The 19,889-nt window shown below is 39.5% G+C and overlaps 1 long non-coding RNA gene across 1 annotated transcript in view; it reads right to left on the minus strand.

The window, feature by feature from the left end:
• LOC131412077 (uncharacterized) overlaps positions 1-17,784 on the minus strand; it is a 42,897-nt gene extending 25,113 nt beyond the window's left edge. The window contains exon 1 of the long non-coding RNA XR_009221710.1: positions 17,744-17,784. This is a non-coding gene — a long non-coding RNA (uncharacterized LOC131412077). The remainder of the gene's footprint in view (positions 1-17,743) is intronic.
• Positions 17,785-19,889: the final 2,105 nt, after the last annotated feature.

Here is a 19,889-nt window from a genome sequence, read left to right on the forward strand (position 1 = left end):
ATTTCTGATTTTGTCTCCCTATTTAGGATAGCCTTTTCAACAAATGGTGCTGGAATAATTGGATACCTATCTGAAAAAAAGAACTTGGGTCCATACCATGCACCATATACAAAAACTAACTCAAAACGGATCATGTACCTAAATGTAAAACCTAAAACTATAAAACTTCTAGAAGAAAATATGGAAGAAAATCTTTGTGATCTTGAGTTAGGTGATATTTCTTAGACAGACACCAAAATCACAATCAATAAAAGGACAAATTGATAAATTAGACTTCATCAAAATTTAAAACTTCTGTTCTTCAGAAGACACTGTTAGGAGAGAATGAAAAGACAAGCCACAGACTGGGTAAAACTCTTTGGAAAACATATATTTGATAAAGGACTTGATTCCAGAATATATAAAGAACCCTCAAAACTCAACAATAAGAAAACAACCCAACAAAAAAATGGGTAAAAAATTTGAATAGATACTTCACCAAAAAGATATGTAGATGGCTAATAATTACATGAAAAGATGCCTAAAATCATTACTTATGAGGAAAATGTGAATTAAAAACTGCAATGAGATACCACTACATACCTATCAGAATGACTAAAATTAAAAAGATTGATCATACCAAGTGGATGTGGAAGAAGTAGAACTCTCAAATACTACTGGTGAGAATGTAAAATGGTACAATCACTTTGGAAAACAGTTTGGCAGTTATTTAAAATGTTAAATATACATCTACTACATGATCCAGCCATTCCACTCCAAGATATTTATTTACCCAAGAGAAAAGGAAATATATGCCCATTCAAAGATTTGTACACAAATGTTCATAACAGCTTTATTTATAGCCCAACCGGTAAGCAATCCAAATTTCCATCAACAGGTGAATGGATATACAAATGATAGTGTATCTATACAGTACAATACTACTCAGCAATAAAAAAGGAATGAACTGTGGATATAATCAACAACAAGGATGACTCCCGAATTATGTTGAGTGAAAGAAGCCAGTCTAAAAAGAATATATACTATATGGCTCTATTCATATAAAACTCTAGAAAATGCAAACAAGTCTGTAGTGACAGAAAGCAGATCAGCTTGTTTCAAAATGGGAGGAGTAGACAGGTGTGAAGGAGCAGAGAAGAATGGGGAAAGAGGGGATTACAAAGGGACATGAAGAAACTTGATCCATATGTTTACTATCTTGGTTATAGTGATGGTTTCATAGGTGCATGCAGATGTCAAAACTTATATTGTACACTTAAAATATATGCAGTTTATTTTATATCAATTATATCTCAATAAAAATCTTTTGAAAAAAGGTGGTTCCAACATCTGTTTGAGTGTTTGAGGTGTGGGTGGGATATTCAGGTGGGCATGTCCAGCTTGGGGTTGGAAAAGGGGGTCTGGAACTTGAGGGAGAAGCTGGGGCAAAAAAATTTAGGAGTAAATTGTCCCTCCTTCTCTCTCCCTCCTTCTTTTCTTACTTTTCTCCTTCCTCCCTTCATCTGTCCACCATAAAGATTTGAGATGGTAAATACTATTTGTATAGAGTTGATAGTTGAAGGTATAGGAAAGGCTGGTTGCATCAACGAATGGATACAAAGAAAGGTCATTGAGGAAAGAAGAATTATTGAAGAATCAGCGAAACCAGTATGATCAGAAGAATGGTAGGCACATAGGAAAAGAATTAGTAGAAGGGAATGGATGGACTACATTGTGTTTTTGCTTAGCACTGTCTATTTCTGTGAATGTTGATCTATCTTTCCAGGGCTCAAGAACATCTCCACTGGGATAAAGAACAAACAAACCAACCACAGGGATTATGTTAGTTAATGTCCTATTGTTTCTGGTAGAGCAATATGTTGTTAAAAAAACAGAAAGCAGAAAAGTAAACCTCAATAAAACCGATGTCCTTAGCAGATGGGAATCGTTTCACATGTAACCCTTCAGCTAGCTCAACAAAGCAAACAATACTTGCTTGGAACCTGCATCTTCTGTTTTTATAATTCAGACCACACGAAATGCTGAGAGCCTTTAAAGAGGCATAGTAATTTATCCTCTGATGTTTGGCATAAAGTGGGTGAAAAAATTTTAATTTCATAGAACAAGAGTAGAAAAAAAAGTGAATTACATAGAAACTATGTGAGGTCTTTAAGCAAGTGTCCTGGCTGCAGACTCTTCAAGATGCTTTTTGGCCTTTCCTGCTACCCCTGCCTGAGAAGGCCAGATGATAGTTTCCAAAAACTGCTCAGTTCTTGGATTCGTATTATACGAATGTATCAAGGAGAAATTAGTCAATTATTTCAGAGAAACAACAGGCACTTGTGGAAAAGAACCCAACAGGGTTAGAATTTCTACTTTGTTATAGTCTTTAAATTTCCTACAGCAATAAAGTGATTATTGAAACATGAAGATTCCAGGAAAGATTTAATATTAGATATTAATGTATCTTATCCAGAGTCTTCAGAAAGAAGTGGGTTGGATTTTATACCTGTGGCTAAGTTAACAGTGTTCAGGGGAGAGCAAGAACCAAAGAAAAAATAACGAACTGACCAAACTCACAAAAATAAAATGACGCTATATACCAAACACAGCATTCTATGCTGACCGGGTTGTGAGATGTCAGACAGGCCTGTGTTCCAGGCTCTGTTCTGACTCTGATTAGCTGTGTGACTTTGGACAGATTGCCAGTCTCTCTGAGCCTCTGTTCCTCTGCAAGAGGGCCCATAGTACCTACCTTTACCAATAGAGACGTGGGGAGGAGCGAGAGAAGGGATCTGTGGCGGAGTGCCTGGCCCAGATTCTCCGTAAGTGGTCATTTAGTTCCCTCCCCTTTTCCTCAGAGAAGACGCAGGGCTGACAGTGCAGGGCGCAGGCGGCAAGTTGACTGCATGGTGTAAACCAATTCTGGCCTCTGCTTCTGTGCCGCTTCTGGTCCTGTACCCTCTTTTGGCGTGTGAAGGAGAAAGGTTGATGTACACGTTTGGGTAGGGGTAGCCAGGAAAGCGACCTGTCTGGCTCTTTTCCTGCTGCCCTATGTCTTTGGCCGTGTTTCCACCAGGCTGTGGCCTCAGTGCTCGGGCCAAGCCAGGCTCGCGTGTTGAGTCCTCATGGCCGAGTGAGGAGCAGGTGAGGTGGAAGCTACGTGGGGAGCTCAGAGCCGGTATTTCCAAGTTCTTGGGAACTGCCCCGGAGAGGGCCCCAGCCTTGGTTCAGTCCGGCTTTCTCTCCACAGCAGTCAGGCTTCTCCCTGAACCTACACGCTGTCGAGGGAAGGAGCGGTCTGTGGCTTCATTACGAACGGAGACGAGAAGTCGTGTTCGGAAGAGGAGGTACTCTGTGCTGGCGCTCAGTTTTTATTTTGTCTTTAAACTTCAGGTTTTCTTTTTCACGAGGGATTTAAATTGGCTTACAGTAACAATCACAACTTGTTACATGCCACATGCTTTATATCCATTAACTCACTTAATTCTCACAACCACCTTGGAAGATACATATTAGTCCCATTGAACGGAAGAGAAAATCGAGGCTTAAACAGGTATTAGGACTTGCGCAAAGCAACGTAGTGACCATAGTATTAGAGCCTAGATGTATTTCATTTAAGAGCTGTTAAACATTTTGTCTCTCAATCATATTTACCTGCATCTCCACTCCCCTCACCTCACCTCTGACCCCCCAAAAGACATCCTGGCCTGGGGCAAGTACTAATTTAAGACTTACTTGCTGTACAAATACTGTGATGTGATCTCTTTCTAATTGTCTCATCCCCAGGATGTCATTAGAGGGAGTTTGCCAGCTGGGAAAAGATGCAAAGGACCCCATAGCATCAGTGAGTACAGTGTGTCCTCATAAAACTGGTGCTTTAAAAACAGCTACATTTTACTGAGAGAATTAAATAACCAAAAATTGAGGCTAATTTTTGCAACTGAACAAATGGAGCTGCATTAATTATCTATGAACCTTATTCTGAAGTGCTCCTCAGTTCTAAAATTCTGAAGGAAGCGAGTAGAGCACAGCATGCAATGTTCTCTGTGGCGGATGATCCAGTCTTCTCAAGTGAGGAGGTCTCATTGGGAGCAGTCATGGTACTGAATTATTTTATGGTCTTATTCTTTAAAAGGCTCTTGTAGGCCCACAGAGCAGAACAAGCTGGCCCATCTCAGAGCACCAGGGCTAGTTCCAAAGTGAATCAACTTTTTTTCTAGAAAAACGAAAACAAACATAAACAACATTTCCTCTAAAATTGAAAAATAAAATTCAATAAGGAATAATCTGACAAACGGTAAAAAGCACAATTTTGGATTTTGTAAGAATTGAACGTTCATTCAGAATTTGAACTCAGTGTGAATTGAATCTGTTTTAACCTTCATTCTCGTAAAGGCCTAAGCCCAGTTCTAGAAGAGTTACTATAACATTCCGTGCAAGACTTTCCTTTGTTATCCACATTTAAGTTGAGTGATTGGTGCTATAGGATTCTCTATCTAGTCTGAATGGAGTAGAAACATGGATGGACATGCAATGTATACAAAGCTGTTAGCATCACTCAGAAATAAGCTTAGATCTCATGGCAACAAATATCAATCTTATATAACAAAGACTTGGGGCTTAAAGTGGTTTTAAAATTTCAGACGGTGTTCAATATGACAAACTTTTATTGCCTTAGAATTTATTTGTTGTTCTAGGCCTTCAAAGCACCTTATTTATTCTGAGAGGCAGGATCAGTTTTTATGATGGTAATTAACTCTTCAACAGATGAGAAAATTGATGCCTGATGTTCCGACGTGAACTCTTCTACTCAGCTAGAGCTATGAATTTAATCTCTGACTATCAGGTGACTTGACTCTGTTGCAGCTGCAGAGCAAGGAGCACAGGCTTTGGAGTAGGTTCTGCTATTTATATATTTTGACCTTGGGAAAATCACTAGTGATTCTTAAAATTTAACGTGCATACAAATCACCTGTGAGTTTTGCTAAAATGGAGATTCTGCATCAGAGGGTCTGGGGTGAAGCCTGAGGTTCTGCATGTCTAACAAGCTCCCGGTTGATGCTGATGCTGCTGGTCTGACAACGACGCTTTGAGTTGCAGAAAACTATTCCAACCTTAGTTTTCTCATAAATAGGAATGGAAATTACTACTTGGGAATATTGTTAGGAACATTAAATGAGTCAATGAGGTGAAGCATCTGACACATAGGAGGGTTACCACAAATATAAATGTCCTACTCTTTCTTTTTCCCTATTTTGTTCCTACCCAGCTCAACAGCTTGTTCAACTCTTTATTTAAGTTTCCTCAGCCCCAGTTTTCACTGGGTTCGCTTCCATATTTGTGTGGCATAATCACGTTCATGGCAGAAACGCGTGTATGAATAATTAAGAGTCCACTTGTATCATCTTTTCCCAAATCAGTGTTTTATGTGACATCCACTGTTACGTGGAAAATCTATGCCAAATGAGAATGCTGAAAATTGAATTGGCAAGTAACTTGTTCAAAATGTCTCTAAACCTTTACTTAATCGTTAACAAAAAAATGATTATTTGGGACCCCAAAACAAAACCTAGTTATATTATAAGACACAGTTTTAAAATAAATTGTTTCAAAATGGTTAGAAATAAAAGAATGGGCAAAAGTATGCCAGGGAATTCAACCATAAACAAAATGAGAGTTCTAATTTTAATATCAGACAAGTTAGAATTCAATTCACAAACTGCTCCAGAAAGTAGAAGAGGAGGGAACACTTCCCACCTCATCCTCTGAGGCCAGTTTTACCCTGATACCAAAACCAAAGACATGGCGAGAAAGGAAAACTACAGGCCAATCCTTTATGAATGTAGATGCAAAATCATTCTCAATAAAATACTAGCAAACTCGATCTATCGACACATAAAAAGAATGATACATCCCAACTGGGATTTATCCCATGAATGTAAGAGTGGTTTACATTTGAAAATCAGTTAATGTAATATAACACCTTAATCAGAAAAAGGGCAAAAATCATTTGATCGTTGCAGAAAAAGATGCAGAAAAAGCATTTGATAAAGTCTAATTTCTCTCAGAATAAAAATACTTAAACTGGATAGAAGGGAAATTCTGCAACCTAATAAAGAGTGTCTTTGGAAAGCTAGAGCTAATACATTGTACTTAATGGTGAAGGGGTGAATGCTTTCACTCTAAGATCAGGAACAAGACAAAGATGTCACTCTCACCATTTCTAGTCAAAACTGTACTGGAGGTTCTAGCTAGGGACAATGTCAGTTCATTCAGGCTACTGTTGCAGAATACCATAGACTAGGTGGCTTATAAACAACAGCAATTTATTTCTCATAGCTCTGAAGTCTGAGTCCAAGATCAAGGCACTGGCAGTTCGGTGTCTGGTGAGGGCAATGAGTAGCAATGAGCATTCCTAGAGCCATGTTATGGTCTCTAAAGATCATTTTCCATGTAAAGTATCCAGAGCTCCATATAAAAATGGCTGATTCCAGATCTGAGGCATCTTGTTATAAAACCAGGGAGGCAATTAGAGACTGCTGAAGTCTTGTCAAAAGGATGATAAAGTCAAGAGCTGCCTTGAGAAGACTCCCAGTGGCCAAGTATGGGACAGTATGAGTGTTGATAAGAATAATTACCTCAACGGATTGAAACACATTAAATATATTAAAATTTATGAATTTATAATGATACAACAAGTAAAAAAAATCAACTAACTGGTAACCTTGGCAAGATACTAGGGAATAAACTTTTTTATTTATTTCGGAAAAATTTTAAACAGAGGGGAAAATTTCAAGTATTTACCTTGTTTTTCCTTTAGGAATTGTTCCATCAGGAGACCAAATTTTGGTAAAGAAGAATTTTTCTCACTGGAAGCATCCTGCTAATTAATGAAAAAGGTATGATAGAATTAAAATATTACATTTTCAATCCCTAATGAAATAACAGGTCCAGGAAATGATTTTCAATGACGGCTAACAACACACACGCACAAAAGAAAATTAGACAATGTTGGCTTCGTAATGCGAGTTCACAGTACTACTGATGAAGTATTCTTGCAAAAAAAACAAAAAACAAAAAACAAAAAAATCAAGCCTGTATCAAGAAACTCTGGACCTAATTACCTATTTACAGGAAATGTGGTGATCAGAAACATGTTAAAGGACACCATAGGGATGCAATCAGCAAATTCCAGAATGTGGGAAACTGTTAACATTGATTCTTCAGCAAATAAATTGCAAGAAAAAAAAAGGGAGGGATGCCTAAAGCTTAAGAGATATTTAAGAGACTTGTTAACCAAATGAAATGATTTGACCTTGTTTAGATCATGATTCAACATAAATTGTAAAGGTATACTTTATGAGGCAACAAGGGAAGTTTGATTACTGATTTAACTATATGATAATGTTAAGAAATTACTAATTTGTTTTCAAAAGAGCAAGTACTTATCTTTTAGTGATACATACTAAAATTCTGATGGATGAAACTATATGATGTTTGGTATTTGCTATGCCATACTCCAGTGGTAGGAGTAAGGGGTTAGTATAGATGATAAAAGAATAGCCATGAATTGATGATTATTGTAACTAAATGTGGCAGATGAGTTACAAAAATAGCCTCAATTCTCTATTCCTCTCCCTGTACCCATTCTCTTGCAGCTGCTCCCATCAAGTGATGGAATCTACTTTCCTACTCCTTGAATCTGCTTTGGCCATTAAAATGCAGCAAAAGTAACTGTGTGCCAGCTCTAAGCCTAGGCTTTAAGAGCTGTCAGTCTCTCAGAACCCTGCCACACCCATGAAAACAAGCCTACGCTAGCCTACAGGAAGATAAGAGACCATGTAGAGGAGAGCTGGGACACATCAGTGAACAGTCTGCCAACCTCATTGGCGGAGCTCTCTAGTTAACCTGCAACTGACGGCAGATGCATGAGGGAGCAGATGCTCCCAGTGGAGACCAGATGAATTGTCCAGCTGATCTCAGCCTAAATTGCAACCTGCAGAATCATGAGCTAAATAAATGGTTGTTGTTTTAAGCCACTAACTTTTGGGGTGGCTTGTTATACAGCAATAGCTTATTGATACACTGGGTGTTGGGCACATGGTAGTTTATTATATTATATTCTCTAATTTTATGTATGTTTGCAACTTTATAAAATAAAATATTTTTTAAAAATCCAGGGTATTGGGGGGCCGGCCCAGTGGCACAAGCAGTTGAGTGCTTGCGCTTCGCTGCAGCGGCCCGGGGTTCACCGGTTTGGAGCCCGGGCACGCACCGGCGCACCGCTTGTCAAGCCATGCTGTGGCGGCGTCCCATATAAAGTGGAGAAAGAAGGGCATGGATGTTAGCTCAGGGCCAGTCTTCCTCAGCAGAAAGAGGAGGATTGGCAGATGTTAGCACAGGGCTGATCTTCCTCACACACACACAAAAAAATCCAGGGTATTGGAAGGGAAGCTTGGCAGTTACTTGTAGCTGCCTATTCTCTTCCTCCTAACTCATCAGACCTTTATTTTATTTGGGGTGGCGACAGTAGCTAAGAATGCTCACCTCTGTGGACATCCTTGCAGCTAGTGATGGCCATGTATCCCAGTTCTGACAATGAAAAAATATATGCAGAAGTTTACCAAGTGCAAAATCTAGGAAGTCTAGTATTTTTCTAATAAAAAGGAGTAGACACATCTGGCATACAAGTTTTCCCTTCACTCTACCCACTCCTTCTTGCTTGGAATGTCAATGTGATGTTTGGACATATAGCAGTTTTTTTAGATTTTAGTTTTCCAGACCATAAGGAGCTTCCTGCAGATTTGATGGAGAAGATTGCATATCACTTGCAAGTGCTGGATTTGGAGCTGGATATAATGACTGGATGTCACTTCAGAATATCTCCCTTGAGGAGGGAACTGAGTGTGTTCTATGAATGGATGGGGATGTGAAACAGATCTCTAATGACCAGAAGGGGAGATGATGGCAGAAATGAACTAGGTTCTCACCAAATATGTTTCTTCTTTCTGGACACAAGCAAAACTGTATTTCCCAGCCTCCTCGTATTTAAGGTGGGGCCATTAGACTAGTTCTTTTCAACAGAGAGTAGGAATGATGTGTCTCTTCTTGTCTCAGGCAGTTAAGAGTGAATGCCTTCTATGCACTCTCCCTCTCATCCTCCATCTCCCAAGTGGATGCTGAAGACTACCTTGTAACTATGTGTTGAAGATGGTGGAGCCAGAGCTTGGAATGAAGCCTGGACCCTGAGGCACCACCTGGAGGAGAACAGTCCAACTCAATGACCCAAGAAGGAAATAAGCCTTTACTGTGTTAAGACATTGAGATTGGGTTTGTTTATTATTGCAGCATAGCTCAGCCTACCTTGACTAATACAATACCTACTCATCCTGTGTCTGATATACCCAAGGTGGCAGGTGAACATATGTATTTTTAAAATTTACTCACATGATTCTGATTCCTCTCTTTCCACCCCTTAACTTCCATTCTCCTCTCTGACTTCTATATCCCCTCTCTCAAATCACTGGCTCAGCTTAAGAAGCTTATTAGAAATTAGATACATTCTAGAGGTCAGTTTAGGAGGGAAATATATCAGTTGAGAGGAGAATATTTGCTGAGGGTTAAAGGCTAGTTTAGCTGGCAAGTTCAAAGAAAGGAGACTACTCTAAAATGGAGAGATTTCTCTCTTTCTCTCTTTCTTTTCTTCTTCACTCCCTCCTTGCTTCCGCCCTCCTTCTCCTGTTCCTCCCGTCCTTCTTTCCTCCTTTCTTCCTATTATATTAGAAAAAGTTCATGGTTATTTTGAAATCCTGACAGGAAACTGATTTGATGGTGATGGTTAGGGGAGGGCAGGATAATTCTAATGATGACTCCTAATCAGTCAATTAATACTGTAACTATTTTTAATTGGCTGTTAATAAGCCATTGCCTTGCTCATAATATGAATAAATGAATGAATAAATATTTTTGCCTATATTATGGTAATTTGTTTGCAGATTTGATCTCTTTCACTATATTTTATTATCTTGAGTGTTGTTGCCATGTTTTAATCAGTGTTGTGTTCCAGTGTATTTAGAACAGTGTCTGACATTGCAAACTCATAAAAAATATTGGTTGAACAAATTGTGAAATTGAGAGATGGGATTAAAATAAAATTGCAAAGGAAGGAGAAAACAGTTCATTCAAGAATTATTTATTGACTGCATATTATGTACCAGGAACTGGTCTAGGGATTGGTGATATAGGAGTCACAAAACAAAGATTTGTATCCCCATGAAGCTCATCTTCCAGCAGCAGGAGAGAAAATAAAAAAATAAACTTAACAAATCGGTTCATTATATAGTATATTAGAAGGTGAGAGCCAGCCCTGATGGCCTAGTGGTTAAAGTTTGGTGTGCTTGCTTTTGGCGTCCTAGGTTTGGTTCCTGGGCACAGAACCATACTACTCATCAGTCAGTAGCCATGCTGTGGCAGCAGCTTGCATTGAAGAACCAGAAGGACTTAACAACTATAATATAAAACTATGTTCTGGAAAAAAAAAAAAAAGAGAGGAAGATTGGCAACAGATGTTAGCTCATGGTGAATCTTTACCAGAAAAAAAAAAAAGAAGATGATAAGTGCTAAGGACAATAGAAAAAGTAGAGCAGTAAAAGGAGGATTGGGAATGTTGGAGTTGATAGGATGGAGTTGCTATATTAATTAGGATGCCTAGATTAGGCTTTTTAAGAAGGTAAGATTTGATCATTCAAAGTAGAAGGAACAACTACTACAAAGGTCTTGGGGCAGGATCATGCCTGGAATGTTTGAGGAACAGCAAGGAGGCCTGTGTGGCTGGAGAAGAGTTAGTGAGAGCGAGTGGACATAGATGAGACTAGGGAGGCAAGAGAGGCCAGATTATGTAGATCATTCTAAGAATAGTATGCCAGCAGATTCTGAAGAGAGTCCACTAAGATGGTGATGTAGGAGGCTCCCGAGCTCCCCTCTCCCACAGACACACTGAGTGTACCAGATACACATGGAGTAATTCCCTCTGAAAGAGATCCAGAAACTAGCTGAGTGACTCCTACATATCCAATGAATGAGAAAATATCCGCATCAAAACGTGTAGGAAAGGCTGAAACACACTCTTGCTATAAACCCCACCCAACACAGTGCCATACAATTGGGAAGGAACCTCCAACTCCCGCCTTCTCCCTGAGAAGCAAAGGGTTTGAAACCCACATCTGCCACCTAACTTTTAAGACTCCCACCAGAGGAATGGGTTCCCAAAGCCCCCGTCTCTGAAAGCCAACAAGGCAGGTGTCCATGAGACCCAGAAGACTACAGCAAACAAAGAAGCAATTCTTAAGGAGCACTCAAGCACTTGCTGTGGCTATCCTCTCAGGGCTCAGTGCAGAGGAAGCAGAACAATCTGCCATTCCCAGGCTTTCTCTGAAAGAGGATTATCTGCATACTTTAAAAGCTGACCAGAGGGCCAGTCTTCTAATTTGGCAGGCACTAGAGGCTGCCTGTGATCCTCCCTAGAGACTGAGGAAGCTGGACGACACCTCCCCCACCTTCTCCCTCTAGTCTGCTCCAAGTTGCCAGCATCGTTCTGGAAGGAACTTGTACACACATCTGCACCCCATCTTTAATGGCTGCTGCCTGAGGGGTGGGTCTCTGGATTGCCTGGCTCTGATAGCCAAAGGGGCTTCTGTTCTGGAGTCCCATGGGACTGTATCAAACAAAGAAGCAATTTTTAACTGGCTATCCCCCAGGGCTCAATGCACAGAGAGCAGGCACAATTGCTCATCTCCTAGTATTTTCCTGAAAGAGGTTTATCTTCATACTTTAAAAGATGCTGCCTGGAGGTGACATCAGCATCATGGCAGAGTGAGCTTTCCCCCTTAGATTCTCCCCTCCTAAGATATAACAGAAAGGACATTCACATACCAACAGAGGACATTCACACAACACAAAAGACGTCTGAGAGACCCACGTAGCCTTACATCTGAAGGTTGAGGTGCTGGTGACCCCAGAGGAAGTGGTAGTAGGTAAGGAAAACTCCTCTCCTTCCCCAATGATGGTGACCTTGGGACCAGGACCACATGGTTCTCTGAGAGGGAGTGGGGAGAGATGGCCCTCCGTGGGAAAACCATCGCTCTCCAAGTTCTCCCACAGCCTGTGGGAAATTCTCATATGGCGGGGACTGAACTGTTATGGGGGTGTCTTCATCAAGCTAGCACCTTAGGAGAGCAGATAGTGAGGGAAGAATGAGAAGCCCCTGGGATTGGGCAGGTGAAAGGAAGAGCCCCTTCTGTCCAAGACTGCATCGCTGTCAGAGAAGGGGAAGGGCAGCCTTCCATGGGAAAACTGCCTTTCTCCAAGTTCTCCCACAGCCTGTGGGAAATTCCCACGCGGAGGGGACTGAACTGTTATGGAGGTGCCTTCATGAAGCTAGCACCCCAGGAGAGCAGATAGCAAGGGAAGAACGAGAAGCCCCTGGGGTTAAGGTAGGTGAAAGAAAGACCCCTTGCCCAGAGCACCAGCACAGCTGGTCGGCTGGAGCACCTGTGGATCATGGAGGGCCCAGAATACACAGCTCTTGAGCCCCACCCAGTGGTGACAGGTGGAAACTGTGACCAGATATTTTCAGAATGAGGAAAAATAAGCCTAGACCCTCAAGCACTATGCAAAGATATTTTAAATCTCCAGACCAGAAGGAAAATGACAAGTCCCCAGAAATCAACCCTGAAGGCACAGAAATTTATAACCTAAATGACAGAGAATTCAAAATAGCTATTGTAAAAAAGCTCAACGAACTACAAGAAAATGCAGATAGACAATTCAACGAAATCAGGAACTTCTTCACAAAAGAGATTGAAACTATAAAGAAAAACCAATCAGAAATGTTGGAGATGAAAAACACAGTGGAGGAGATAAAGAAAAATCTACAATCTTTAAAGAACAGAGCTGATAATATGGAGGAAAGAATTAACAATATAGAGGATAGGAATGCAGAAATGTTCCAGATGGAGGAGGAGAGAGAACTAAGACTAAAAAGAAATGAAGAAATTCTCGTAGAAATATCCAACTCAATTAGGAAATGCAACATAAGTTGACAAAAAAAGTGAATGACAGAGAGAATAGTTTGGTGGTTACCACTCTCTTCTAGCCTATAGAGTTTCTGCTGAGAAATCTGCTGAGATCCTGATTGGAATTCCTTTGTAGGTTATTTATTTATTTATTTATTTATTTGTCTTGCTACCCTTAATATTTTTTCTTTGTCATTGACTTTTACCAACTTTACTACCATATGCCTTGGAGAGGGTCTTTTTTTGTTGATATATTTAGGAGATTATTGACTTCATGCAGCATTTCTGCATTCCTATCCTCAATATTGTTAATTCGTTCCTCCATATTATCAGCTCTGTTCTTTAAAGATTGTAGATTTTTCTTTATCTCCTCCACTGTGTTTTTCATCTCCAACATTTCTGATTGGTTTTTCTTTATAGTTTCAATCTCTTTTGTGAAGAAGTTCCTGATTTCGTTGAATTGTCTATCTGCGTATTCTTGTAGCTCGTTGAAGTTTTTTACAATAGCTATTTTGAATTCTCTGTCATTTAGGTTATAAATTTCTGTGCTTTCAGGGTCGATTTCTGGGTGCTTGTCATTTTCCTTCTGGTCTGGAGATATAAAATATCTGCAAAGTGCTTGAGGGTGAAGCCTTATTTTTCTCATTCTGAAAATATCTGGTGGCAGTTTCCACCTGTCGCCACTGGGTGGGGCTCAAGAGCTGTGTATTCTGAGCCCACTGTGATCCGCGGGTGCTCTCACCAACCAGCTGAGCTGAAGCGTGGCTGAGCTCAAGCACAGCTGAGCTGAAGCTGATGCACTGCTGAGCTAAAGCACCACTGAGCTGAAACTGAAGTGTGGCTGAGCTGAATCTGAAGCCGGCTGAGCTGAAGCTGCAGCGCTGCTGAGTTGAAGTGCGGGGGTGGGGGGGGGGACAGGGGGAGGGGCGCTTACTTTCACCTCCCCCATCCCAGGGGCTTCTTGCTCTTCCCTAGCTATTTGCTCTCCTAGGGTGCTAGCTTGATGAAGGCACTCCCACAAGAGTTCCATTCCCTCCGTAACGGTGTTCCCTTATGGGAACTGGCTGTGAGGGCACTTGGAGAGTGGTGGTTTGCCTGTGGAGGGCTGCCCCTACCCCTGGATGAGAGCCACGTGGTCTCAGCCTCAGGGTCACTGTCACTGGGGAAGGAGGGGAGTTCTCCTTACCTCCTTCCACTTCCTCTGGGGGTTCCAGCACCTCCACCCTTGGATGTAAGGCTTGTGTGTGTCTCTCAGACGTCTTTTGTGTTGTGTAAATGTCCTCTGCTGGTTAATGAATGTCTTTTTTGTTGTATCTTAGGGGAGAAGAGCCTAAGGGGGAAACCTCACTCTACCATGATGCTGATGTCACTCTCTTTCTCGTTTTTTAATTTTTGGTTTATTGTGGTAACATTGGTTTATAACATTGTATATATTTCAGGTGTACATCATTATACTTCTATTTCTGCATGTATTACATCATGTTCTCATGTTCCACCCAAATACTAATTACAATCCATAACCACACATGTGTGCCTAATTATCCATTTCGCCCTCCTCCCTCTGCCCATCCCTTCTGGTAACCACCAATCCAATCTTTGTCTCTATGTGTTTGTTGTTATTATCTACTACTTAATGAGTGAGATCATATGGTATTTGACCTTCTCCCTCTGACTTATTTCACTTTGCATTATACCCTCAATGTCCATCCATGTTGTCACAAATGGCTGGATTTCATCATTTCTTATGGCTGAGTAGTATTCCATTGTGTATAAATACCACATCTTCTTTATCCATTCTTCCCTTGATGGGCACTTAGGTTGCTTCCATGTCATGGCTATTGTGAATAACGCTGCAATGAACAGAGGGGTACATGTATCTTTACGCATTGGTGTTTTCAAGTTCTTTGGATAAATACCCAGCAGTGGAATAGCTGGATCATATGGTAGTTCTATCCTTAATTTTTTGAGGAATCTCCATACCGTTTTCCATAGTGGCTGCACCAGTTTGCACTCCCACCAGCAGTGTATGAGAGTTCCCTTCTCTCCACACCCTCTCCAACACATGTTGTTTCCTGTCTTGTTAATTATAGCCATTCTGATGGGCATGAGGTGATATCTCATTGTGGTTTTGATTTGCATTTCCCTGATATTTAATGATGCTGAACATCTTTTCATGTGTCTGTAGGCCATCTGTATATCTTCTTTGGAGAAATGTCTGTTCAGGTCTTTTGCCCATTTTTTAATTGGATTGGTAGTTTTTTTGTTGTTGAGATGCATCAGTTCTTTATATGTTTTTGAGATTAACCCCTTATCAGATGTATGGTTTGCAAATATCTTCTCCCAATTGTTAGGTTGGCTTTTCGTTTTGTTGATGGTTTCCTTTGCTGCGCAGAAGCTTTTTAGTTTGATGTAGTCCCATTTGTTTATTTTTTCTATTGTTTCTCTTGGCCGGTCAGACATGGGGCTTGAAAATATGTTGCTAAGACCGATGTCGAAGAGCATACTGCCTATGTTTTCTTCTAGAAGTTTCATGGTTTCAGGTCTTACATTCAAGTCTTTAATCCATTTGGAGTTAATTTTTGTGTATGGTGTGAGGTAATGGTCTATTTTCATTTTTTTGCGTGTGGCTATCCAGTTTTCCCAACACCATTTGTTGAAGAGACTTTCTTTTCTCCATTGTATGTTCTTGGCTCCTTTGTCGAAGATTAGCTGTCCATAGATGTGTGGGTTTATTTCTGGGCTTTCGATTCTATTCCATTGATCTGTGTGTCTGTTTTTGTGCCAGTACCATGCTGTTTTGGTTACTATAGCTTTGTAGTATATTTTGAAATCAGGGAGTGTGATACCTCCAGCTTTGTTCTTTTTTCTCAGGCTTCCTTTAGCCATTTGGGGGTTTGGTTGTTCCATATAAATTTTAGGATTCTTTGTTCTATTTCTGTGAAAAATGTTCTTGGAAGTTTGATAGGGATGACATTGAATCTATAGATGGCTTTAGGAAGTATGAACATCTTAATTATGTTAATTCTTCCAATCCAAGAGCACAGAATATCTTTCCATTTCTTTGTGTCTTCTTCAATTTCTTTCAGCAATGTTTTATAGTTTTCAGTGTACAGATCTTTCACCTCTTTGGTTAAGTTTATTCCTAGGTTTGTTGCAATTGTAAATGGGATTGTATTCTTAATTTCTCTTTCTGCTTCTTTGTTGTTAGTGTATAGAAATGCAACTGATTTTTGTATGTTGATTTTGTATCCTGCAACTTTGCCATATTTGTTTATTACTTCTAAAAGGTTTTTGGAGGACTCTTTAGAGTTTTCTGTATATAATATCATGTCATCTGCAAATAGTGACAGTTTCACTTCTTCCTTTCCAAGTTTGACCCTTTTTATTTCTTTTTCTTGCCTGATTGCTCTGGCTAGGACTTTCAATACTATGTTAAATAGGTGTGGTGAGAGTGGGCATCCTTGTCTGGTTCCTGTTCTTAGAAGGATAGCTTGCAGTTTTTCACCATTGAGGATGATATTAGCTGTGGGTTTGTCATATATGGCCTTTATTATGTCGAGGTACTTTCCTTCTATACCCATTTTATTCAGAGTTTTTATCAGAAATGGATGCTGTGTCTTATCAAATGCTTTCTCTGCATCTATTGAGATGATCATGTGATTTTTATTCTTCGTTTTATTAATGTGGTTTATCATGTTGATTGATTTGCAAATGTTGAACAATCCCTGCATCCCTGGAATAAATCCCACCTGATCATGGTGTATAATCTTTTTAATATATTGTTGTATGCGATTTGCTAGTATTTTATTGAAGATTTTTGCATCAATGTTCATCAGTGGTATTGGCCTGTAATTTTCTTTTTTTGTGTTGTCCTTGTCTGGTTTTGGTATCAGGGTAATGTCAGCTTCGTAGAATGAATTAGGGAGTTTCCCCCCCTCCTCAATTTTTTGGAAGAGTTTGAGAAGGATAGGTATTAAGTCTTCTTTGAATGTTTGGTAGAATTCACCAGGGAAGCCGTCTAGTCCTGGACTTTTATTTTTGGGGAAGTTTTTGATTACAGTTTCGATCTCCTTACTGGTGATTGGTCTATTCAAATTCTCTATTTGTTCTTGATCCAGTTTTGGAAGGTTGTATCATTCTAAGAATTTATCCATTTCTTCCAGATTGTCGAATTGGTTGGCATATAGCTTTTCATAGTATTCTCTTATAATCTTTTGTATTTCTGAGGTGTCTGTTGTAATTTCTCCTCTTTCATTTCTGATTTTACTTATTTGAGCCTTCTCTCTTTTTTTCTTGGTGAATCTAGCTAAAGGTTTGTCAATTTTGTTTATCTTTCAAAGAACCAGCTCTTGGTTTTATTAATTTTTTCTATTGGATTTTAGTTTCTATTTCATTTATTTCTGCTCTGATTTATATTATGTCCCTTCTTCTAGTGATTGGGGTTTGTTTGTTCTTCTTTTTCCAGTTCCTTTAGGTGCATTGTTAGATTATTTATTTGAGATTTTTCTTGTTTGTTGAGATAGGCCTGTATTGCTATAAACTTCCCTCCTAGAACCGCTTTTGCTGTATCCCATAAATTCTGGCATGTCATATTTTCATTTTCACTTGTCTCCTGGTATTTTTTGATTTCTCCTTTGATTTCTTCGTTGACCCAATTGTTGTTCAGTAGCATTTTGTTTAATCTCCACGTATTTGTGGCTTTTCTGATTTTCTTCCTATAGTTGATTTCTAGTTTCATACTATTGTGTTCAGAAAAGATGCTTGGTATTATTTCAATCTTCTTAAATTTATGGAGACTTGTTTTGTGGCCTAATATGTGATCAATCCTGGAGAATGTTCCATGTGCCTTTGAAAAGAATGTGTATTCTTCAGTTTTTGGATGGAATGTTCTGTATATATCTACCAGGTCCATCTGTTCTCGTGTGTCATTTAAGGCCAATGTTTCCTTATTGATCTTCTGTTTGGATGATCTATCTGTTGGTGTAAGTGGAGTGTTAAAGTCCCCTACTATTACTGTGTTATTGTCTATTTCTGTTTTTATGTCTGTTAATAATTGCTTTATATATTTAGGACCTCCTGCATTGGGTGCATAGAGATTTACAAGTGTTATGTCCTCTTGCTGGATTGTTCCGTTGGTCATCATGTAATGCCCTTCTTTGTCTCTTTTTACAGTTTTTGTTTTAAAGTCTATTTTGTCTGATATGAGTATTGCTACCCCAGCTTTCTTTTCATTGCCATTATCATGCAGTATCTTTTTCCATCCCTCTACTTTCTGTTTGTGAGTGTCTTTAGGTCTGAAATATGTCTCTTGTATGCAGCATATATATGAGACTTGTTTTTTTTATCCAGTCAGCCACCCTATGCCTTTTAATTGGAGCATTTAGTCCATTAACGTTTAAAGTAGCAATTGATAAGTATGTACTTACCGCCATTTTTTAACTTTTTTTTTCTGGTGTTTTAGTAGTTCTTCTCTGTTCCTTTCTTCTTCTCTTGCTCTCTTCCCTTGTGATTTGATGGCTTTCTTTAGTATTATGTTTGGGTTCCTTTCTCTTAGTGTTTTGTGTATGTATTATAGGTTTCTGGTTTGTGATTACCATGGGGTGCATATATAGTAACTTGTATATATAGCAGTCTATATTATGTTGATAGTCTCTTTAATTTGACCTCTGTCTCAAAGCTCTACTCTTTAACTCCTCTCCTCCCAAATTTTATGTTTTTGATACCATGTCTAACCTCTTTTTTGTGCATTTTATCCATTACCCTCTTATCACAGAAATAGATAATTTTTCCTATTTGTGGTCGTCTCTTTTTCCCTTAAATAAGTCCCGTTAGTATTTCTTGTAGTACTGGTTTCTTGGTGACAAACTCCTTTAATTTTTGTTTGTGTGGGAAACTTTTTATCTCTCCTTCCATTTTGAATGTTAACCTTGCTATGTAGAGTATTCTTGGCTGTAGGTTTTTTCCTTTCAGCACTTTAAATATATCATGCCACTCTCTTCTAGCCTGTACTGTTTCTGCTGAGAAGTCAGCTGATAGCCTTATGGAGTTTCCTTTGTAGGTAACTTGTCTTTCTCTTGCGGCTTTTAGGATTCTCTCTTTATCTTTAATTCTGGACATTTTAATTATGATGTGTCTTGATGTGGGCCTCTTTGGGTTTATCTTGTTTGGTGCTCTCTGTGCTTCCTGTACCTGGATGTCTGTTTCCTTCCTTATGTTAGGGAAGTTTTCAGCAATTATTTCTTCAAATAGATTCTCTGCCCCTTTCTCTCCCTCTTCTCCTTCTGGGACACCTATAACACAGGTGTTAGTGCACTTGATGTTGTCCCAGAGGTCCCTTAGACTGTCTTCACTCATTTTAATTCTTTTTTCTTTTGTCTTTTCAGCTTAGTTGATTTCTTCTAGTCTTTTGTCCAGCTTGCAGATCCGTACTTCTGTATCCTCTACTCTGCCTTTGAGTCCCTCCAGTGAATTTTTCATTTCCAGTATTGTATTCTTCATTTCTGATTGGTTCTTTTTTATATCTTCTACTTCTTTGTTGACATTCTCACTGAGTTCATCTATTCTTCTCCCAATATCAGTGAGCATCCTTAACACTCTTTGTTTGAACTCTCTGTCGGGTAGGTTGCTCATTTCTCTTTCGCTTAGTTCCTTTTCTGGGGTTTTGTCTTGTTCCCTTACTTGGAATGTATTCTTTTGCCTCCTCATTTTGCCTCTTTCCTTGTACTTGTGTCTGTGTATTAGGTAGGTCAGCTACGTCTCCTGCTCTCAGAGAGGTGACCTTATATAAGTGATGCCTTATGAGGCCTCCCAGTGTGCTTCCCTCTCCTCTCCCAT

Source organism: Diceros bicornis, chromosome 12 (assembly GCF_020826845.1).
Source record: "Diceros bicornis minor isolate mBicDic1 chromosome 12, mDicBic1.mat.cur, whole genome shotgun sequence".
Lineage (NCBI taxonomy): Eukaryota > Metazoa > Chordata > Mammalia > Perissodactyla > Rhinocerotidae > Diceros > Diceros bicornis.